Source organism: Salmo trutta, unplaced genomic scaffold, assembly GCF_901001165.1.
Source record: "Salmo trutta unplaced genomic scaffold, fSalTru1.1, whole genome shotgun sequence".
NCBI lineage: Eukaryota > Metazoa > Chordata > Actinopteri > Salmoniformes > Salmonidae > Salmo > Salmo trutta.
The window spans coordinates 933578-956275 of NW_021822266.1; the positions used below are offsets into that span (position 1 = coordinate 933578).

At 43.6% G+C, this 22698-nt stretch overlaps 1 pseudogene; it reads left to right on the forward strand.

Moving 5' to 3' along the window:
* Positions 1-1490: 1490 nt before the first annotated feature.
* Positions 1491-22094, forward strand: LOC115181494 (uncharacterized; annotated as a pseudogene).
* The last annotated feature ends 604 nt before the right edge of the window (positions 22095-22698 follow it).

Genomic DNA, 22698 nt, shown 5'->3' on the forward strand with positions numbered 1-22698 from the left:
ACATCTATCAAGACAACTAGAGGAGTTAACCCTCCACATCTATCAAGACAACTAAAGGTGTTAACCCTCCACATCTATCAAGACAACTAAAGGAGTTAACCCTCCACATCTATCAAGACAACTAGAGGAGTTAACCCTCCACATCTATCAAGACAACTAAAGGAGTTAACCCTCCACATCTATCAAGACAACTAGAGGAGTTAACCCTCCACATCTCTCAAGACAACTAAAGGAGTTAACCCTCCACATCTATCAAGACAACTAAAGGAGTTAACCCTCCACATCTATCAAGACAACTGGAGGAGTTAACCCTCCACATCTATCAAGACAACTAAAGGTGTTAACCCTCCACATCTATCAAGACAACTAGAGGAGTTAACCCTCCACATCTCTCAAGACAACTAGAGGAGTTAACCCTCCACATCTCTCAAGACAACTAGAGGAGTTAACCCTCCACATCTCTCAAGACAACTAGAGGAGTTAACCCTCCACATCTATCAAGACAACTAAAGGAGTTAACCCTCCACATCTATCAAGACAACTAAAGGAGTTAACCCTCCACATCTATCAAGACAATTAACCCTCCACATCTATCAAGACAACTAGAGGAGTTAACCCTCCACATCTATCAAGACAAGTGGAGCACTGGGCCAGACACTCTTAAATATCACCTGGGCCAGCCACTCTTAAATATCACCTGGGCCACTCTTAAATATCACCTGGGCCAGCCGCTCTTAAATATCACCTGGGCCAGACACTCTTAAATATCACCTGGGCCAGACACTCTTAAATATCACCTGGGCCACTCTTAAATATCACCTGGGCCAGACACTCTTAAATATCACCTGGGCCAGACACTCTTAAATATCACCTGGGCCAGACACTCTTAAATATCACCTGGGCCAGACACTCTTAAATATCACCTGGGCCAGACACTCTTAAATATCACCTGGGCCAGCCGCTCTTAAATATCACCTGGGCCAGACACTCTTAAATATCACCTGGGCCAGACACTCTTAAATATCACCTGGGCCAGCCGCTCTTAAATATCACCTGGGCCAGACACTCTTAAATATCACCTGGGCCAGCCGCTCTTAAATATCACCTGGGCAAGCACAGGTGAAACACCTTCCGACTAACGAGATGGACAAGCCAGCACAGGTGTAACACATACTGACTAACGAGGTGATCGGTGCACCCTACGTGCTAACATACTAACGCACAACCTCTAAATATACATGGAAAATTCAAAGCCTGGAACAGTATTTCCAGATTTAGGGAACAGCCACAGTAGTGCACTCCTGTGCCATAAAGGTCCAGACCTCTTAGCAGAGGTAACTTAACTATATCATCATGAACTGTGTTGTTTAATGCTGTCTGTTTCCTTGTACTCTCTCTCTCTCTTCCTCTCTCTCTTTCTCTCTCTCTCTCCCTCTCTCTATCCATCCCTCTCTCTCTCTTTCTCTCTCTCTCCCTTCCCCAGGGGTACCATGGTTCGAACATTGAACAGTATGGCGGAGCTGAGAGGTTCTAGGTTTGGTCGTCCCCTGGCCCAGGCACGGACTCAAGCTACTTTTCTGGTTTGCCAAGGATTACATCGTCTTTGACGATGAAAACCAGATGGTTGCAGATCACGACCCCAAAGGGGGAGGCTTTGGTTTCCATCACTTCTGCAACAGACGTGAGTGTGAAAACAATGTCTGCATGAGGCTGCTTCCTGATGATGGCTACCCATTCTATGAGGTGGGCAACCTCCACCTCACAGCATCTGATTCCATGCCTAAATATGTCAGGAAGTACAACACTGGTAACATAGATACCAGCAACATGGACCGCCTCATCATCAGTATGCGTCCAGACATGACAGTGGATAAGGTCTATGTGACCCAGCACGAGGACCTGAGGAGCTTCGACCCGGTCAACACCTATCGCATCAGCAGGGTGTTGCTCATGATCATATGCGGCCATCCATCCGCAGACATGTCACTGAGTAACTTCCTGGAACAGGCGGGCTATTCCACTCACGAGCCAATGAGATATATGTATCAGAGTTCTAGTCCTGCCCAAATCCAATTCCCAAACCCCGCCCCCAGGGAGTCTGGGGATACCAGAATGAATATAGAAGTTGGATCCAGAGCTCCGCATAGAGCTGCACCAGGCTTCTGGGAAAGCTACTGTACCATACTGCTATTTACATTTTTTTTTAATTGTTTTATTTCACCTGTATTTAACCAGGTAGTTGAGAACAAGTTCTCATTTACAACTGCGACCTGGCCAAGACAAGCAAAGCAGTGCGACACTAATAACAACACAGAGTTACACATGGAATAAACAAATGTACAGTCAATAACACAATAGAAAAAGTCTATATACAGTGTGTGCAAATGGCGTGAGGAGGTAAGGCAATAAATAGGCCATAGTAGCGAAGTAATTACAAGTTAGCAAATGAACACTGGTTGTCTTGGTTAGCCTAACCCTGTGGTCGGTGAAATAAACATCTCCTCTGGAACAATACATACCTCTTGTCTACAGATACCTCCTGTCCAACCTGGTATTATGTAACCCATACAGTAATGTATTAATACAGTGTACACCTGCGGCCGGTTTCCCAGACACAGATTAATCCTAGTCCATGTTCAACGGGAAATGTCCATTGACAGTGCTTTTTAGTCCAGGACTAGGCTTAACCAATGTCTGGGAAACCATCCCCTGGTGGACAGGTGAGCTCCTGGGTGAAGTTTCCCCTCCCCATCAGTTTGCCCTCCCCCAATCCTAAACTTAACCATTTGTGGGTAAAATCTGGCCCAGTATCAGCGTCTAGGGTAACTTCACCGTACAGGTTTATACCACGGACCACAGGGTTAACCAAGGCTACATCCCAAATGGAACAATGTTCCCTATATAGTGCACTACTTTTGACCAGAGCAATATTCTTCTAATATACTAAAACCATGAAATAAACTCAGTCCCCAACCCTCAGGGACAGTTTCCCAGACACAGACGAAGCCTAACCCTGGATTGAAACAACTCTTTCGGCTGAGATTCTTCACAGACCATGCTTTTTGTCCAGAACTAAGCTTAATCGGTGTCCGGGAAACTGCTAAAGCTCAGATGTGATCACTGACAATATAAACATTAGAGAAGCCTATAAATATCTATGTTTTTGCTGTAAATTACCTTTGAATTCTGAGCTGGTTCATATAATCCAGCAGATTCATCCAGCTGGTTCATATAATCCAGTTGGTTCATATAATCCAGTTGGTTCATATAATCCAGCTGGTTCATATAATACAGTTAGTTCATATAATCCAGCTGGTTCATATAATACAGTTGGTTCATATAATCCAGCTGGTTCATATAATACAGTTAGTTCATATAATCCAGCTGGTTCATATAATCCAGCTGGTTCAAATAATACCGCTGGTTCAAATAATACAGCTGGTTCATATAATACAGCTGGTTCAGAGTCCAGCTGGTTCATATAATCCAGCTGGTTCAAATAATACCGCTGGTTCAAATAATACAGCTGGTTCATATAATCCAGCTGGTTCATATAATACAGCTGGTTCATATAATACGGCTGGTTCATGTAATACGGCTGGCTCATATAATACAGCTGGTTCACATAATACAGCTGGTTCATATAATACAGCTGGTTCACATAATACAGCTGGTTCATATAATACAGCTGGTACACATAATACAGCTGGTTCATTTAATACAGCTGGTACATACAGCTGGTTCATATAGTACAGTAGTCTGAATTTGATGAGAGTACAAGAGAATGTATGGATAAAACATCTATGTACAAAACATTTATTTGTGCAAGACTGCCCTCTGCAGTTTTACTATGATTAATGCAGATTATTGGTTTGATTCTGACCGGATCAACAACAACTGGAATTATTAATTTCAACATCAGTTAGTACTTTTAAGATAATGGAATTCATAATACGTTTTTCTGTTAGCAATTAGATTGAACTTGCATGTTTTGTCAGAGGGTAACTATTATCTAATAGCTTTTGAAACAAGGGTGTCACCAAAGCTGTGCTGTATTCAGTAGGAAAGTCTCATTTTCAGATGCATTGTCATACATTACAAGCTCTAAATAAAAGTGACAATCATGATAGTAACTGTGGCCATTTGCAAGACAATTCATTGGAAGCCAGCCGCACCAACGTGTCGGAGGAAACATTGTACAACTGGCCACCGAGTCAGCGTTCATGCATCCGGCCTGCCACAAGAGCACAATGGGACAAGGACATCCCAGCCGGCCAAACCCTCCCCGATCCCAGATGACGCTGGGCCAATCGTGCTCCGCCTCATGGGTCTCCCAGTCGCGGCCGGCTGCGACACAGCCTGGGATCGAACCCGGGTCTGTGATGCTGTGCCTTAGACCGCTGCGCCACTCGGGAGGCACTCCCAATCCTAAACTTAACCATTAGTGGGTAAAATTCTAAACTGACCCAAGATCAGTGTCTAAGGACAACTTCACCCTAACGGCTTAGGATCGTGCAACAAGACTTGATGCATATGCATGTACTCAACACTAAAGGGCAGCATTACTGTAGAATCCCACCACTGACTGACCAGCATGACCAGCTGAGAACACTGTACTGTAGAATCCCACCACTGACTGACCAGCATGACCAGCTGATAACACTGTACTGTAGAATCCCACCACAGACTGACCAGCATGACCAGCTGAGAACACTGTACTGTAGAATCCCACCACTGACTGACCAGCATGACCAGCTGATAACACTGTACTGTAGAATCCCATCACTGACTGACCAGCATGACCAGCTGATAACACTGTACTGTAGAATCCCATCACTGACTGACCAGCATGACCAGCTGATAACACTGTACTGTAGAATCCCATCACTGACTGACCAGCATGACCAGCTGATAACACTGTACTGTAGAATCCCACCACTTGGTGCTTAATTTGAGCTGGATTCTGCTGGAACAGGATCCTGTACCTCTCAGTTAGGGACTATTTTGTTCTAGAACCTATTTACCAGGATCCTGTACCTCTCAGTTAGGGACTATTTTGTTCTAGAACCTATTTACCAGGATCCTGTACCTCTCAGTTAGGGACTATTTTGTTCTAGAACCTATTTACTAGGATCCTGTACCTCTCAGTTAGGGACTATTTTGTTCTAGAACCTATTTAACAGGATCCTGTACCTCTCAGTTAGGGACTATTTTGTTCTAGAACCTATTTACTAGGATCCTGTACCTCTCAGTTAGGGACTATTTTGTTCTAGAACCTATTTACTAGGATCCTGTACCTCTCAGTTAGGGACTATTTTGTTCTAGAACCTATTTACTAGGATCCTGTACCTCTCAGTTAGGGACTATTTTGTTCTAGAACCTATTTACTAGGATCCTGTACCTCTCAGTTAGGGACTATTTTGTTCTAGAACCTATTTACTAGGATCCTGTACCTCTCAGTTAGGGACTATTTTGTTCTAGAACCTATTTACTAGGATCCTGTACCTCTCAGTTATGGACTATTTTGTTCTAGAACCTATTTACTAGGATCCTGTACCTCTCAGTTAGGGACTATTTTGTTCTAGAACCTATTTACCAGGATCCTGTACCTCTCAGTTAGGGACTATTTTGTTCTAGAACCTATTTACCAGGATCCTGTACCTCTCAGTTAGGGACTATTTTGTTCTAGAACCTATTTACCAGGATCCTGTACCTCTCAGTTAGGGACTATTTTGTTCTAGAACCTATTTACCAGGATCCTGTACCTCTCAGTTAGGGACTATTTTGTTCTAGAACCTATTTACTAGGATCCTGTACCTCTCAGTTAGGGACTATTTTGTTCTAGAACCTATTTACTAGGATCCTGTACCTCTCAGTTAGGGACTATTTTGTTCTAGAACCTATTTACTAGGATCCTGTACCTCTCAGTTATGGACTATTTTGTTCTAGAACCTATTTACTAGGATCCTGTACCTCTCAGTTAGGGACTATTTTGTTCTAGAACCTATTTACCAGGATCCTGTACCTCTCAGTTAGGGACTATTTTGTTCTAGAACCTATTTACCAGGATCCTGTACCTCTCAGTTAGGGACTATTTTGTTCTAGAACCTATTTACCAGGATCCTGTACCTCTCAGTTAGGGACTATTTTGTTCTAGAACCTATTTACCAGGATCCTGTACCTCTCAGTTAGGGACTATTTTGTTCTAGAACCTATTTACCAGGATCCTGTACCTCTCCTGTCATGATTTCTTTTTCACTGTTTGCAATGTCACAATTCTAATAAAAGCAATCAAAGTGAATTAATGTTGACTCCTCTGTAATTCTCCTGCCCCCCCCCCCCCCCCCCCATTCCCCCCCAAAAACGTAATGTGAAAACGTGTCTGATATTGTAAGAATTGATTTGTGTTGGACTGGCCCGGGTTAATGCATTGCGCAACATTGTAGCCAATATAAACCAAGGCCATTGCTGTGGTGAGAGAGAGAAACGCGCCTAAATCTCTCACAGAACTAAAATGGGATTTACTTTATATGATCTCTCTCCCACTCCCTGCTCTGAAAGACATGAGCATGCAACTGAACTCTCGTAATCATTTATTTCCTTATAGAAAATAGGCGCTGGAAGGGTGTTGGAGGTGTCGCAGCGGTCATGATAAATTAAAATACATTTGCCACAGTTATAGAATTACTGCTGTCTGTTCAGAAAGAAATGAAGTTAATCCGAATACTACACCAGGAGTAGGACTATAATTTAGCCAGAGATCATCAATAGTTCATTATTTTAAAATAGCCTAGCTGTGGATTGTGTGTAGCCCAATCACAAGGCATGCTTACAGTTCGAGAACCGCGGCAAATCTGTCAGTGAACAGCACTAGCCAAAGCAGTCCTTTCGTGATATTTCAAATACAATCGCGGGAAAACACTGATCCTGCTGAAAAGAGAAGACTGATCTGTCTGTAGGCTATCACGTTATGAACTTCCATACATACCTATTGAACGAACAGCATTGTGTTTTGGTACTAGCTCATCGGCCATCGCCTGTGAGTCAGCTGCATCATTGGGTTAGTTACAGCTGATTCATATAATCGATCATTTGTGAGGTACTAAAAACGATTCTGCTGAAGTCTCTCATCATCTAAACTGATGTAGAATCGCATCAAATGCGTTTATAAAGGCCAATTTTTCCCAGGACCCTAGGCTACAAAAATGTCCCGCTTGTGTGTAACCGATGTGAAATGGCTAGCTAGTTAGCGGGGTGCGCGCTAATGGCCTTTCAATCGGTGATGTCACTCGCTCTGAGACCTTGAAGTAGTTGTTCCCCTCGCTCTGCAAGGACCGCGGCTTTTGTGGAGCGATGGGTAACGATGCTTCGAGGGTGGCTGGTTCGAGCCCAGGTAGGGGTGAGGAGAGGGACATAAGCTAAACTGTTACATGTGCAACTTCAGCTCTACTCAACTGCTCTATGCCAAGCTAATGAAAAATAATAAATAAATAATTATAAAGGTTTTTGTTGTCCCCCCCACACTTTTTGTTACTGCACCTACCAATTTACTAATTAAGCACTGCCACCAGCATGACCAGCTGAGAACACTGTACTGTAGAATCCCATCACTGACTGACCAGCATGACCAGCTGATAACACTGTACTGTAGAATCCCACCACTGACTGACCAGCATGACCAGCTGATAACACTGTACTGTAGAATCCCACCACTGACTGACCAGCTGATAACACTGTACTGTAGAATCCCATCACTGACTGACCAGCATGGCCAGCTGAGAACACTGTACTGTAGAATCCCACCACTGACTGACCAGCATGACCAGCTGATAACACTGTACTGTAGAATCCCATCACTGACTGACCAGCATGACCAGCTGATAACACTGTACTGTAGAATCCCACCACTGACTGACCAGCTGTGGTCTAAAGTAGTGCACTGTATAGGGAATAGGGCTGTGGTCTAAAGTAGTGCACTATATAGGGAATAGGGCTGTGGTCTAAAGTAGTGCACTATATAGGGAATAGGGCTGTGGTCTAAAGTAGTGCACTATATAGGGAATAGGGCTGTGGTCTAAAGTAGTGCACTATATAGAGAATAGGGCTCTGGTCTAAAGTAGTGCACTATATAGGGAATAGGGTTTAGAATGCAATCACCCATTCCTGCTGGTTCGTTGTTCTCACATCTTACTGAAACAAGAACAACCTGTTTCTAACTTCTCATTCATTATACAGTATGTCATAAAAACATTGTCAAAATCCTCCATTCTTTGTATTTACACTGTTTAAATTGACCACAAAGTAACCGATGTGTGTTTGTTGTGGTCCTGTTAGGCTAGGAAGTGACCATCGGTATGTTAGGCTAGGACCACCGGTATGTTAGGCTAGGACCACCGGTATGTTAGGCTAGGACATGCCCACTGGTATGTTAGGCTAGGACCACCGGTATGTTAGGCTAGGACCACCGGTATATTAGGCTAGGACCACCGGTATGTTAGGCTAGGACCTGACCACCGGTATGTTAGGCTAGGACCTGACCACCGGTATGTTAGGCTAGGACCTGACCACCGGTATATTAGGCTAGGACCTGACCACCGGTATGTTAGGCTAGGACCTGACCACCGGTATGTTAGGCTAGGACCACCGGTATGTTAGGCTAGGACCACCGGTATGTTAGGCTAGGACCACCGGTATTTTAGGCTAGGACCTGACCACCGGTATGTTAGGCTAGGACCTGACCACCGGTATATTAGGCTAGGACCTGACCACCGGTATATTAGGCTAGGACCTGACCACCGGTATGTAAAGTCAAGCATACCAAAGGTCTTATCTAGACATGCCAAGCCTTCCATACCAGTCATGCCTGTCTGGCTCTTATCACATAGGGGGGCAGGCCTGTCTGGGTCTTACCACATGGGGAGAATGTGGTTATTAGATATTGAAGAAGGAGAGCAAATATTATTGGTTGTGAAATGGAGAGAGATAGCAGGATACTAACATTTAGTTTTTCTTCAATGAGTCATCCTCATGATCCAATCTATTCTGTATACTGATGGCAGGAGAGAGAGAGATAGGTTGTGTGGTGTGTGTGTGAGAGTGAGTGAGAGAGAGGTAGTGTTATGTTTGAGAAAGAGAGAGAGAGAGGTAGAGAGTGAGGTAGTGTAGTTTGAGAATGGTTTGATTAAGAATGCAAAAACCTAAGAAAGAAATCGAGAAACCTATCCAACCAAAAACATAGAGACCCAAAAACCTGAGTATACAGAAATACACTACGGAAAAAGATGGAACAGCACGTCAGAAATCAGCTCAATGTAAATGAAGAATCCGTAGACTCTAACCACTTCTGGGAAAATTGGAAAACACTAAACAAACAACAACACAAAGAATTATCTATCCAAAACGAAGATGTATAAACCACTTCTCCAATCTTTTAGGCCCTATACCAAAGAACAAACAGCAAAAACATTTACATGATCATATACAAATCTTACAATGAACGATTAAAGACTACCAGAGCCCACTAGATTCTCCAATTACATTGAAAGAACTACAGGACAAAATGCAAACCCTCCAACCCAAAAAGGCCTGTGGTGTTGATGGTATCCTCAATGAAAGGATAAAATATACTGTACAGACTACAAATTCCAATTGGCTATATTTAAACTCTTTAACATCATCCTCAGCTCTGGCATCTTCCCCAATATTTGGAACCAAAGACCAATCACCCCAACCCACAAAAGTGGAGACAAACTTGACCCCAATAACTACTGTGGGATATGCGTCAATAGAAACCATGGGAAAATCCTCTGCATTATCATTAACAGCAGACTCGTACATTTCCTCAGTGAAAACAATGTACTGAGCAAATGTCCAATTGGCTTTTTACCAAATTACCGTACGACAGACCACGTATTCACCCTGCACATCCAAATTGACAAACAAACAAACCAAAACAAAGGCTTTTGATTCAATTTGGCATGAGGGTCTGCTATACAAATTGATGGAAAGTGGTGTTGGGGGAAAAACATAGGACATTATAAATTCCCAACATTATAAAATCCATGTACAGAAACAACAAGTGTGTAGTTAAATTGGCAAAAAACACAGACATTTCTTTCCACGGGGCCGTGGGACAGGGATGCAGCATGAGCCTCACCCTCTTCAACATATATATCAACGAATTGGCGAGGGCACTAGAACAGCCTGCAGCACCCGGCCTCACCCTACTTGAATCTGAAGTCAAATGTCTACTGTTTGCTGATGATCTATCTGGTGCTTCTGTCCACAACCAAGGAGGGCCTACAGCAGAACCTAGATCTTCTGCACAGATTATGTAGACCTGACAGTAAATCTCAGTAAGACAAAAATAATGGTGTTCCAAAAAAGGTCCAGTTTCCAGGACTAGAGATACAAATTCCATCTAGACACCGTTGCCCTAGAGCACATAAAAAAACGAAACATCATCGCAACAGGTATGAACAGGCAAGAAGGGCCTTCTCTGTGAAGGGAGTTAGTGTGTAATATAGTGAAGGGAGTTAGTGTGTAATATAGTGAAGGGAGTTAGTGTGTGTAATATAGTGAAGGGAGTTAGTGTGTGTAATATAGTAAAGGGAGTTAGTGTGTGTAATATAGTGAAGGGAGTTAGTGTGTGTAATATAGTGAAGGGAGTTAGTGTGTGTAATATAGTGAAGGGAGTTAGTGTGTGTAATATAGTGAAGGGAGTTAGTGTGTGTAATATAGTGAAGGGAGTTAGTTAGTGTGTGTAATATAGTGAAGGGAGTTAGTATGTGTAATATAGTGAAGGGAGTTAGTGTGTGTGTCACGCCCTGACCAGGTGAACTCTTCTATTTTGGTCAGGGTGTGGCATTTCTATAGTTTATTTTCTATGTTTTGTTATAGCCTTTCTTTGTGGTTTATTTCTATGTTGGGCTCGGGGGTGATTTCCAATCAGACAGCTGTCGCTAGTTATGTCTGATTGGGAATCACATTTAAGTTCCTTTCCCCCCCACGATGTTTGTGGGTTGTTGTCTCTTTTTGTTGAGCAGTTAATGATCAGGCATTTTCTTGGTTTTGTGTACGTGTTTTATTCAGTGTAAGAATAAACATGTGTTCGCTCCCAGCTGCGTTTTGGTCCGCTTCTTCATCACCCGACGCCAATCGTTACAGAACAACCCACCGAACCAGGACCAAGCAGCGGGAGGATAAGGAGCGCGAGAGATGGGCTCGCGAGGGGAAGGAGTTCTGGACCTGGGAGGAGATCATGTCGGGGAAAGGACCCTGGCGGAAGGATTCCCAGGTCGAGGAGGTGATGCCAGCCGGTGGAAGGAGTCGCAGGCGGCGGTCGAGGAGGCCCGGAAGACACCCCCAAGAATTTTTTTTTTGTGGAGGAAGAGCCTTGGGTGGCAGAGGTGCGCACGGTATCGCCAGTACGGCTGCACAGCCCAGTGCGTTCTGTGCCAGCGCTCCACACTTGCCAGGCTAAGGTGGGCGTTGAGCCAGAACGGGTGATGTCAGCTGTGCACTCCAGACCTCCAGTGCGCCTCCTCGGTCCAGGATATCCGGCGCCGCTTATGCGCACTGTGTCGCCGGTGTGCGGTCACGGTCCAGCACGTCCTGTGCCAGCACCTCGCCCTTGCCGGGCGAATGTGGTGCGTGTCCCCAGTCCAGTCCGGCCCGTCCCTGCTCCCCGCACCAAGCCAGTGGCGCGTGTCCACAGTCCGGCACGGCCTGTGTCCGGTCCACCAGTGACCAGTCCTGTTCCGGTCGGCGGCTCCGCTCCGGAGCCTGAGCATGCCGCTCCACCGTGGTCCAGTCCGGGCCAGAGGGGTAGGGCTAGGGTGGAGGCAGGGGGAGAAACACGCCCGGGGCCAGAGCCTCCACCGAGGGTGAGGCGCCCACCCGGGTCCCCCCCCTAATAGACTTTAGGTTGGTGCGCCGGGAGTACGCACCGTTGGAGGGGGGGTACTGTCACGCCCTGACCAGGTGAACTCTTCTATTTTGGTCAGGGTGTGGCATTTCTATAGTTTATTTTCTATGTTTTGTTATAGCCTTTCTTTGTGGTTTATTTCTATGTTTGGCTCGGGGGTGATTTCCAATCAGACAGCTGTCGCTAGTTATGTCTTATTGGGAATCACATTTAAGTTCCTTTCCCCCCACGATGTTTGTGGGTTGTTGTCTCTTTTTGTTGAGCAGTTAATGATCAGGCATTTTCTTGGTTTTGTGTACGTGTTTTATTCAGTGTAAGAATAAACATGTGTTCGCTCCCAGCTGCGTTTTGGTCCGCTTCTTCATCACCCGACGCCAATCGTTACAGTGTGTGTAATATAGTGAAGGGAGTTAGTGTGTAATATAGTGAAGGGAGTTAGTGTGTAATATAGTGAAAGGAGTTAGTTAGTGTGTGTAATATAGTGAAGGGAGTTAGTGTGTGTAATATAGTGAAGGGAGTTAGTGTGTGTAATATAGTGAAGGGAGTTAGTGTGTGTAATATAGTGAAGGGAGGTAGTGTGTGTATTACAGTGAAGGGAGTTAGTGTGTGTAATATAGTGAAGGGAGTTAGTGTGTGTAATATAGTGAAGGGAGTTAGTGTGTGTAATATAGTGAAGGGAGTTAGTGTGTGTAATATAGTGAAGGGAGGTAGTGTGTGTAATATAGTGAAGAGAGTTAGTGTGTAATATAGTGAAGGGAGTTAGTGTGTAATATAGTGAAGGGAGTTAGTGTGTGTAATATAGTGAAGGGAGGTAGTGTGTGTAATATAGTGAAGGGAGTTAGTGTGTAATATAGTGAAGGGAGTTAGTGTGTGTAATATAGTGAAGGGAGTTAGTGTGTGTAATATAGTGAAGGGAGTTAGTGTGTGTAATATAGTGAAGGGAGTTAGTGTGTGTAATATAGTGAAGGGAGTTAGTGTGTGTAATATAGTGAAGGGAGTTAGTGTGTGTAATATAGTGAAGGGAGTTAGTGTGTGTAATATAGTGAAGGGAGTTAGTGTGTGTAATATAGTGAAGGGAGGTAGTGTGTGTATTACAGTGAAGGGAGTTAGTGTGTGTAATATAGTGAAGGGAGTTAGTGTGTGTAATATAGTGAAGGGAGTTAGTGTGTGTAATATAGTGAAGGGAGTTAGTGTGTAATATAGTGAAGGGAGTTAGTGTGTGTAATATAGTGAAGGGAGTTAGTGTGTGTAATATAGTGAAGGGAGTTAGTGTGTGTAATATAGTGAAGGGAGTTAGTGTGTGTAATATAGTGAAGGGAGGTAGTGTGTGTAATATAGTGAAGGGAGTTAGTTAGTGTGTAATATAGTGAAGGGAGTTAGTTAGTGTGTAATATAGTGAAGGGAGTTAGTGTGTGTAATATAGTGAAGGGAGGTAGTGTGTGTAATATAGTGAAGGGAGTTAGTGTGTGTAATATAGTGAAGGGAGTTAATGTGTAATATAGTGAAGGGAGTTAGTGTGTGTAATATAGTGAAGGGAGTTAGTGTGTGTAATATAGTGAAGGGAGTTAGTGTGTGTAATATAGTGAAGGGAGGTAGTGTGTGTAATATAGTGAAGGGAGTTAGTGTGTGTAATATAGTGAAGGGAGTTAGTGTGTAATATAGTGAAGGGAGGTAGTGTGTAATATAGTGAAGGGAGGTAGTGTGTAATATAGTGAAGGGAGGTAGTGTGTGTAATATAGTGAAGGGAGGTAGTGTGTGTAATATAGTGAAGGGAGTTAGTGTGTAATATAGTGAAGGGAGGTAGTGTGTGTAATATAGTGAAGGGAGGTAGTGTGTGTAATATAGTGAAGGGAGTTGGCGCCAAGCAGCAGAAAGATGATGCAACCCTCATGACTGGACATGAAATCTCTCTCTTTCTCCTAACAGTTTCCTTCCTGAACCCTCTAAAGGGGAAGCCGTTTTTGTTTAATCCTCGAGGGGAAATTTCTCAAGACCAGCCCTGATAAGAAATAATTGTCTGATGTGATCTTTCTTGGATAGACACACGTAAGATTGATGTTATAGCTGGTTTGTATTTCTAGGTTGCCGACAAGATGAGCTGTTGTGGAAGTTCTAAGAGGAAGTTTAAGCTTGTGTCCAAAATATCACCCTATGCTACATCTAGCGCTGCCGGCTGTCTGCGTCTCCTAGATTCAGCACGTCAAATCTTACTGGCTGAGACCCATCTGTTTGAACAGTCAAAACGCTTTGTGAATGAATTCATTCTAATGAATGACATCATAAAGAGTTTCCTAATTCCGTCCGTGAACTGCTGATGTTCTGGAATAGAATTCTGAGAATAAGCCAAGCTTCAAAGGGGTTAATTAAGTAGACTTATCTTATCCACTTAACATTCCCTCAACCATTTCACTCCCGCCTGAATTTGAAAACAGCAACTGTTATTCTGTGTGTGGTGTGTGCGTGTGTGTGTGTGTTTAATGGCTGTGATAGAACAGAGTTTAATGGCTGTGATAGAAGACTAAGGATGGATCGACAACATTATAGTTACTCCACAATACTAACCTAACTGAAAATTACAGAACAGTTCAGAATAAAAATATTCCAAAACATGCATCCTGTTTGCAAGAAGGCACTAAAGTAAAAAATGTGGCAAAGCAATTACCTTTTTGTCCTGAATACAAAGTGTTATGTTTGGGGCAAATCCAAGACAACACATTACTGACTACCACTCTCCATATTTTCAAGCAAAGTGGTGACTGTATCATGTTATGGGTTTGCTCGTAATCGTTAAGGACTGACGAGTTTTTCAGGATTAAAAATAGACAGATGGAGCTAAGCACGGGCAAAATCTTAGAGGAAAACCTGGTTTAGTCTCTCACCAGATACTGGGAGATTAATTCACCTTTCAGCAGGACAATAACCTAAAACACAAGGCCAAATCTACATTGAAGTTTCTCACCAAGAAGACAGTGAGTGTTGCAGAGTTACAGTTTTGACTTAAATCTACTTGAAAATCTATGGCAAGACATGAAAATGGTTATCTAGCAACGATCAACAACCAATTTGACAGAGCTTGAAGAATTTTGAAAAGAACAATTGGCAAATGTTGCACAATCCAGGTGCGGAAAGCTGTTAGAGACTTACCCAGAAAGACTCACAGCTGTAATCGCTGCTAAAGGTGCTTCTACAAAGTATTGACTCAGGTGTGTGAATACTTAGGTAAATTAGATATTTCTGTATTTATTTAATTTTTGAAGAAATATGCACAAATTTCTAAAAACATGTTTTCACTGTCATTATGGGGTATTGTGTGTGGATTGATAAAACAAGATATATTTTTTATCCATTTTGATTCAGGCTGTAACACATCAAAATGTTTAAGTCAAGGGGCATGAATACTTTCTCAAGGCACTGCTGTGGCCACACACACACACACACACACACACACACACACACACACACAGGTCTTTGAACAAAACATGAAGTACATTTGGTGTCTCAAATGGCACCCTATTCCCTTTATAATGCACTAATTTTGACCAGAGCCCCTATATAGGGACTAGGGTGCCATATGAGACGTAACCGTAGTAACCACCGAAACCATAGTTTGACTAAGTTGTTTAGTTTTTCCTGCTCTGAGTCTGACACACTTCCACATGGAGTCAGACCCATGGTAACACATGAAGTCAGACCATGGAAACACATGAAATCAGACCATGGAAACACATGGGTGTGTGTGTGTGTGTGTGTGTGTGTGTGTGTGTGTGTGTGTGTGTGTGTGTGTGTGTGTGTGTGTGTCACAACTTCCGCCGAAGTCGGTCCCTCTCCTTGTTCAGGCGACATTCAGCGGTCGACGTCACCGGCCCACTTTTCATTTTCCATTTGTTTTGTCTTTGTTTTACACACCTGGTTTCAATCCCCCAATTACTTGTTCATTATTTAACCCTCTGTTTTTTTTGTGCGTGTTTGTTTTATGTATTTCGGTCCTTTTGTGTGGGCTTGGTTTTCCTACATGTACTTGGTAATTTTGAGTAAAGTTACTTTTATTACTCATCTCTGCTGTCCTGCACCTGACTCCTCTGCACCAGCTACACCCAGATCTCTACTGTGTGTGTGTGTGTGTGTGTGTGTGTGTGTGTGTGTGTGTGTGTGTGTGTGTGTGTGTGTGTGTGTGTGTGTGTGTGTGTGTGTGTGTGTGTGTGTGTGTGTGTGTGTGTGTGTGTGAACAATCAGCTTATGCTTTCTCATGGCTAGATTTGCTCATAGAAGGTTTAGTTAGGGGCCATTATGACTCTGTCCTCATTGTAGGTTTAGTTAGGGGACATTATGACTCTGTCCTCTTAGAAGGTTTAGTTAGGGGCCATTACAGTGGGCTGTATGACTCTGTCCTCATATAATGTTTAGTTAGGGGCCATTATAACTCTGTCCTCATAGAAGGTTTAGTTAGGGGCCATTACAGTGGGCTGTATGACTCTGTCCTCATAGACGGTTTAGATAGGGGACATTATGACTCTGTCCTCATATAAGGTTTAGTTAGGGGCCATTATGACTCTGTCTTCATAGAAGGTTTAGATAGGGAGTCAGTTAGGGTTGGGGTTAGGGTTCACAGTCTAGCCATACTGACAGGCATAGTCAGACTACAACAATTACAATCACACAGCCCATGCATCGGGGTCTGTATTAACAAAGAGTCCCGGAGTAGGAAAACTGATCTAAGATCAGATTAGCCCTTTTATATCCTAATGAGTTATGATAATAAATGAATGGACTGGGGGACCTGGTCCTAGATCAACACTCCTACTCTGAGACACTTTTATTAATACAGGCCCTTTTAAAGTGGATCCAAGCAGGTGGGAGGAATATTTTACCAATGAGAGGAAGCTACTGCAAGTCTATCCTACTTCCTGTTTCATGTCACATGATCAGAAACCATGAATAGCACTTCCTGTTTGAGGGTGTTGTAAACGATGAGGTAATTCGATGGCACGGTCCATATTGATTTTCTGAGTGTGTCATGTGGAATAGAGATTTGGTTGTAGAGCAATAACATGGCAACAGGATTTGTTATTGTAGCTGTGGTGTGTGAATGACAGAGAAAGAGGACAGGCTCTGAACACTACTAGCAGTGCTCCCAGAAATATTCTGAAATCTGTTACTGCCAATCTTCTAGTCCCATTCTTCTAAGACTAGATTTCTACCTACAAAATGGATGGCTTGCAATAGCAATGTGGACACTTAAAAACATAGACAAACCTTGATTTGGTGGTGAAGTATCTCTAAGCTTGAATAGCCTTGTACAGCCTATCTCTGTTATGAGGTCAGTGATTCTGTCTGCTAGAGCAGGAGGGCCAGCCAGGTGTCCAAGTGTGTGTGTGTGTGTGTGTGTCTTCTCTCGGTGTTCACTGAGCCAAAGCACCAAACACCTGTCTTTCTCCCACTTCACACGTCATAGCCATGGCGTCATGGTTACTGCTGGTGTCATGGTTACTGCTGGAGTCATGGTTACTGCTGGAGTCAAGGTTACTGCTGTTTAGGGATGTGAAATGTGAACAGAAGGATTAGCTGTGGGTGTTTGTTGTGAAAACTTTATCTGTGTGTGTGTGTGTGTGTGTGTGTGTGTGTGTGCGTGTGCGTGCCTGTCCTCCTGTATGTTTGAAAGGTTGGTTGTTGTGATAACCTCCACCCTAGACATAGAAGTGGAGGAGATAGATAGGTCCACCCTAGACGTAGAAGTGGAGGAGATAGATAGGTCCACCCTAGACGTAGAAGTGGAGGAGATAGATAGGTCCACCTTACCATTATATACATCACAGTCTATCTACCTTAGCTTATTACCAGCCTTCTGGGCCCGTACCATTACATATGCTTTGGTTCCATTCAAATACTGGCAACTGGCTGGTTATCTGTCTCTGTGTCTTATTCATCATCAGAATGTGTCCCAAGTGGAACCCTATTCCCTATGTAGTGCACTACTTTAGACCAGAGCCCTATTCCCTATATAGTGCACTACTTTAGACCAGAGCCCTATTCCCTATATAGTGCACTACTTTAGACCAGAGCCCTATTCCCTATATAGTGCCCTACTTTAGAACAGGGCCCTATTCCCTATATAGTGCCCTACTTTAGACCAGAGCCCTATAGGGCACTAGGGTGCCATTTGGGACCCAGACAGCTAGCCCAGGACAGACCTTAGTTAGAGGTGTGGTCCAGTTTAGCTAAACAAGGACCCATTGAGTCACTCTCTGAGGGAGTACTGTACACACACCCACATGTATACACACACACACACACACACACACACACACACACACACACACACACACACACACACACACACACACACACAGATGCACACACGCTCACACACACATATACTCCCAGGAAGGGTTCCGCCACAATAAGCCCTGGTGTTAGTGTTGACCTGAGCGTGACCTGTGAAATCCATCATCAGTACGACCCTTAACCCCTGTCCCCTGAGAGAAGGACCAGTGACGTGCCAGAGACTAACAACAACTAACAAACAACAACTTTTATCTTGTCCATGTGTTTATTTTGCCTTCATCTGCTTATTTATGTATTACTGAACACGTACAGTGGGGGAAAAAAGTATTTGATCCCCTGCTGATTTTGTACGTTTGCCCACTGACAAAGAAATGATCAGTCTATAATTTTAATGGTAGGTTTATTTGAACAGTGAGAGACAGAATAACAACAAAAAAATCCAGAAAAACGCATGTCAGAAATGTTATAAAATTATTTGCATTTTAATGAGGGAAATAAGTATTTGACCCCTCTGCAATACATGACTTAGTACTTGGTGGCAAAACTCTTGTTGGCAATCACAGAGTTCAGACGTTTCTTGTAGTTGGCCACCAGGTTTGTACACATCTCAGGAGGGATTTTGTCCCACTCCTGTTTGCAGATCTTCTCCAAGTCATTAAGGTTTCGAGGCTGACGTTTGGCAACTCGAACCTTCAGGTCCCTCCACAGATTTTCTATGGAATTAAGGTCTGGAGACTGGCTAGGCCACTCCAGGACCTTAATGTGCTTCTTCTTGAGCCACTCCTTTGTTGCCTTGGCCGTGTGTTTTGGGTCATTGTCATGCTGGAATACCCATCCACGACCCATTTTCAATGCCCTGGCTGAGGGAAGGATGTACTCACCCAAGATTTGACGGTACATGGCCCCGTCCATCGTCCCTTTGATGCGGTGAAGTTGTACTGTCCCCTTAGCAGAAAAACACCCCCAAAGCATAATGTTTCCAACTCCATGTTTGACGGTGGAGATGGTGTTCTTGGGGTCATAGGCAGCATTCCTCCTTCTCCAAACACGGCGAGTTGAGTTGATGCCAAAGAGCTCCATTTTGGTCTCATCTGACCACAACACTTTCACCAGTTGTCCTCTGAATCATTCAGATGTTCATTGGCAAACTTCAGATGGGCATGTATATGTATTCTTGAGCAGGGGGACCTTGCGGGCGCTGCAGGATTTCAGTCCTTCACGGCATAGTGTGTTACCAATTGTTTTCTTGGTGACTATGGTCCCAGCTGCCTTGAGATCATTGACAAGATCCTCCCGTGTAGTTCTGGGCTGATTCCTCGCCGTTCTCATGATCACTGCAACTTCACGAGGTGAGATCTTGCATGGAGCCCCAGGCCGAGGGATATTGACAGTTCTTTTGTGTTTCTTCCATTTGCGAATAATCGCACCAAATGTTGTCACCTTCTCACCAATCTGCTTGGCGATGGTCTTGTAGCCCATTCCAGCCTTGTGTAGGTCTACAATCTTGTCCCTGACATCCTTGGAGAGCTCTTTGGTCTTGGCCATGGTGGAGAGTTTGGAATCTGATTGATTGATTGCTTCTGTGGACAGTTGTCTTTTTTACAGGTAACAAGCTGAGATTAGGAGCACTCCCTTTAAGAGTGTGCTCCTAATCTCAGCTTGTTACCTGTATAAAAGACACCTGGGAGCCAGAAATCGTTCTGATTGAGAGGGGGTCAAATACTTATTTCCCTCATTAAAATGCAAATCAATTTATAACATTTTTGACATGCGTTTTTCTGGATATTTTTGTTGTTATTCTGTCTCTCACTGTTCAAATAAACCTACCATTAAAATTATTGACTGATCATTTCTTTGTCAGTGGGCAAACGTACAAAATCAGTAGGGGATCAAATACTTTTTTCCCCCACTGTATCACAGCCATGCTAAAGTTGTAGAAACACTTATTTAATATATTATATTCTATAATAAGTTAATATATTCTCTTAGCCTTTACAAAGTAGTTTGTCTGTCCTCACAATAACTGCCCAAGGCTGTTAGTAATGCTTTGTTACCAGTGTAGAACATTATGCTCTTTCCATGACATAGACTGACAAGATGAATCCAGGTGAAAGATATGATCCCTTATTGATGTCACTAGTTAAATCCACTTCAATCAGTGTAGATGAAGGGGAGGAGACCTGGTTAAAGAAGGATTTTCTGAGACATGGATAGTGTGTGTGCCATTCAGAGGGTGAATGGACGAGACAGAATATTCAAGTCCTTTTGAACGGGGTATGGTAGTAGGTGCCAGGCGCAACGATTTGTGTCAAGAACTGCAACGCTGCTGGGTTTTTCACGCTCCACAGTTTCTCGTGTTTACCAAGAATGGTCCACCACACAAAGGACATCCAGCCAACTTGACAACTGTGGGAAGCATTGGAGTCAACATGGGCCAGCGTCCCTGTGGAACGCTTTCAACACCTTGTGTAGTCCATGCTCCGACGAATTGAAGCTGGGCAAAAGGAGGGGTGCAACTCAATATTAGGAAAGTGTTCTTAATGTTTTGTACACTCAGTTTGAAGTATATATCAAATCAGTCAAATGCAGTTGAATAACTTTAATTGTCACTTATTGCCAATGCTGCTACAGTAACTGTCATAGCCTTTGTGTCCCAAATGGCACCCTATTCCCTATATAGTGCACTACTTTCAACAAGGGCCCATAGGGCTCTGATCGAAAGTAGTGCATTCTACAGGGAATAGGGTTCCATTTGGGACATGGCCTGAGTCTCCTTTTAAATGTAATGTTGAGATGTGAAACAATGTCTTTGTCTCTTTAAGAGGTGGGAGGAGAGTGTTGCTGCCCAGTCTCTCTCTCTCCTCCTCCTCCTCCTCCCTCTATTTTTTTTAAACTAAAATTCCTCTCTCAAGAGTTTGGCATTTCCTCTGAGCTCACTGTCAGAAAAACCAGAGAGAGAGAGCGAGAGAGACCGGGAAAAAGAGAAGACAAGAGAGAGAGAACAAGAGGACAAGAGAGAGAGAACCTGTTCGAGAGGAGTCTTCACAAAGACAGATAAACCTGACATCATACAGCTCTGAAGAGGAGGGGAAAAACAGGAGGGACAGATTGAAGAAGAGAGGAGGAGAAGGAGGAGCAACTTCTGAAGATTAACTTCAACTGACTTTAAACTGAACAAACAAGCTGGAGAGGAGAAGAAGAATAAGAAGTGGGAGTTCTGTTACCAGAAGGAAGGAGAGAAGAAAACGGAGAGAAGAACATTGAGGCGCAGAGGAGGGAAACGAGGAGAGAGAGAGAGAGAGTCAGCGTGTGTGTCATGATGGGTTAGCCTGCCCTGACCCTGTCTCAGTTCTCTGGCATCGCTAAAGAACAAGTCCTAGACAGACAAGAAGAGAAAGAACGAAGGAACCTAGGAGCAACAGAAAGGAGGAGGGAGGGGGAACGAGAAGAGAGAGAGAGGGAACGAGAGAACGAGAAGAGAGAGAGAGGGAACGAGAAGAGAGAGAGGGGGAACGAGAAGAGAGAGAGAGAGAGAGAACGAGAAGAGAGAGAGAGGGAACGAGAAGAGAGAGAGAGCGAGAGAGAGCGAGAGCGAGCGAGCGAGAGAGAGAGAGAGAGAGAGAGAGAGAGAGAGAGAGAGAGAGAGGAGGATGAGTGTGTACACTCTGAACCTGCGGGTGTTCTGGCCTCTGTTGACCTGTGTGTTGACAGGTCTGGTTTTCCACCACCACATAACCCACTGGCTAAGTCCAGAGTCAGGCCCAGAATCAGGCCCCGATCCTGGGTACGAGGCTGGGACAGAGCCCTGCTCTGACCAGGGCCCTCCTGTCTTTTTCTCCCTCATCAAACTACTACTGGCCTGTGTCCTCTGCTACCTCTTCATAAGGTACCCAGTCCACACACATCATATCTTCTCTCTCTCTCTCTCTCTCTCTCCCACTCTCTCTCAATTCAATTCAAAGGGATTTATTGGCATGGGAAACATATGTTTACATTGCCAAAGCAATTGAAATGGATAATATACAAAACTGAAATAAAATTAAAAAATTACAGTAAATATTACACACAAAACTTCCAAAGGAATATACATTTTAAATGTCATATTGTGTGTGTATATAGTGTTGTAATCATGTGCAAATAGTTAAAGTACAAAGGTAAAATAAATAAACATAAATATGGGTTTGTATTTACAATGGTGTTTGTTCTTCACTGGTTGACCTTTTCTTGTGGCAACAGGTCACACATCTTGCTGCTGTGATGGAACACTGTGGTATTTCACCCAGTAGATATGGGAGATTATCAAAATTGGATTTGTTTTCAAATTCTTTGTGGATCTGTGTAATCTGAGGGAAATATGTGTCTCTAATATGGTCATACATTTGGCAGGAGGTTAGGAAGTGCAGCTCAGTTTCCACCTCATTTTGTGGGCAGTCTTCTCTTGAGAGCCAGGTCTGCCTACGGCGGCCTCTCTCAATAGCAAGGCTATGTTC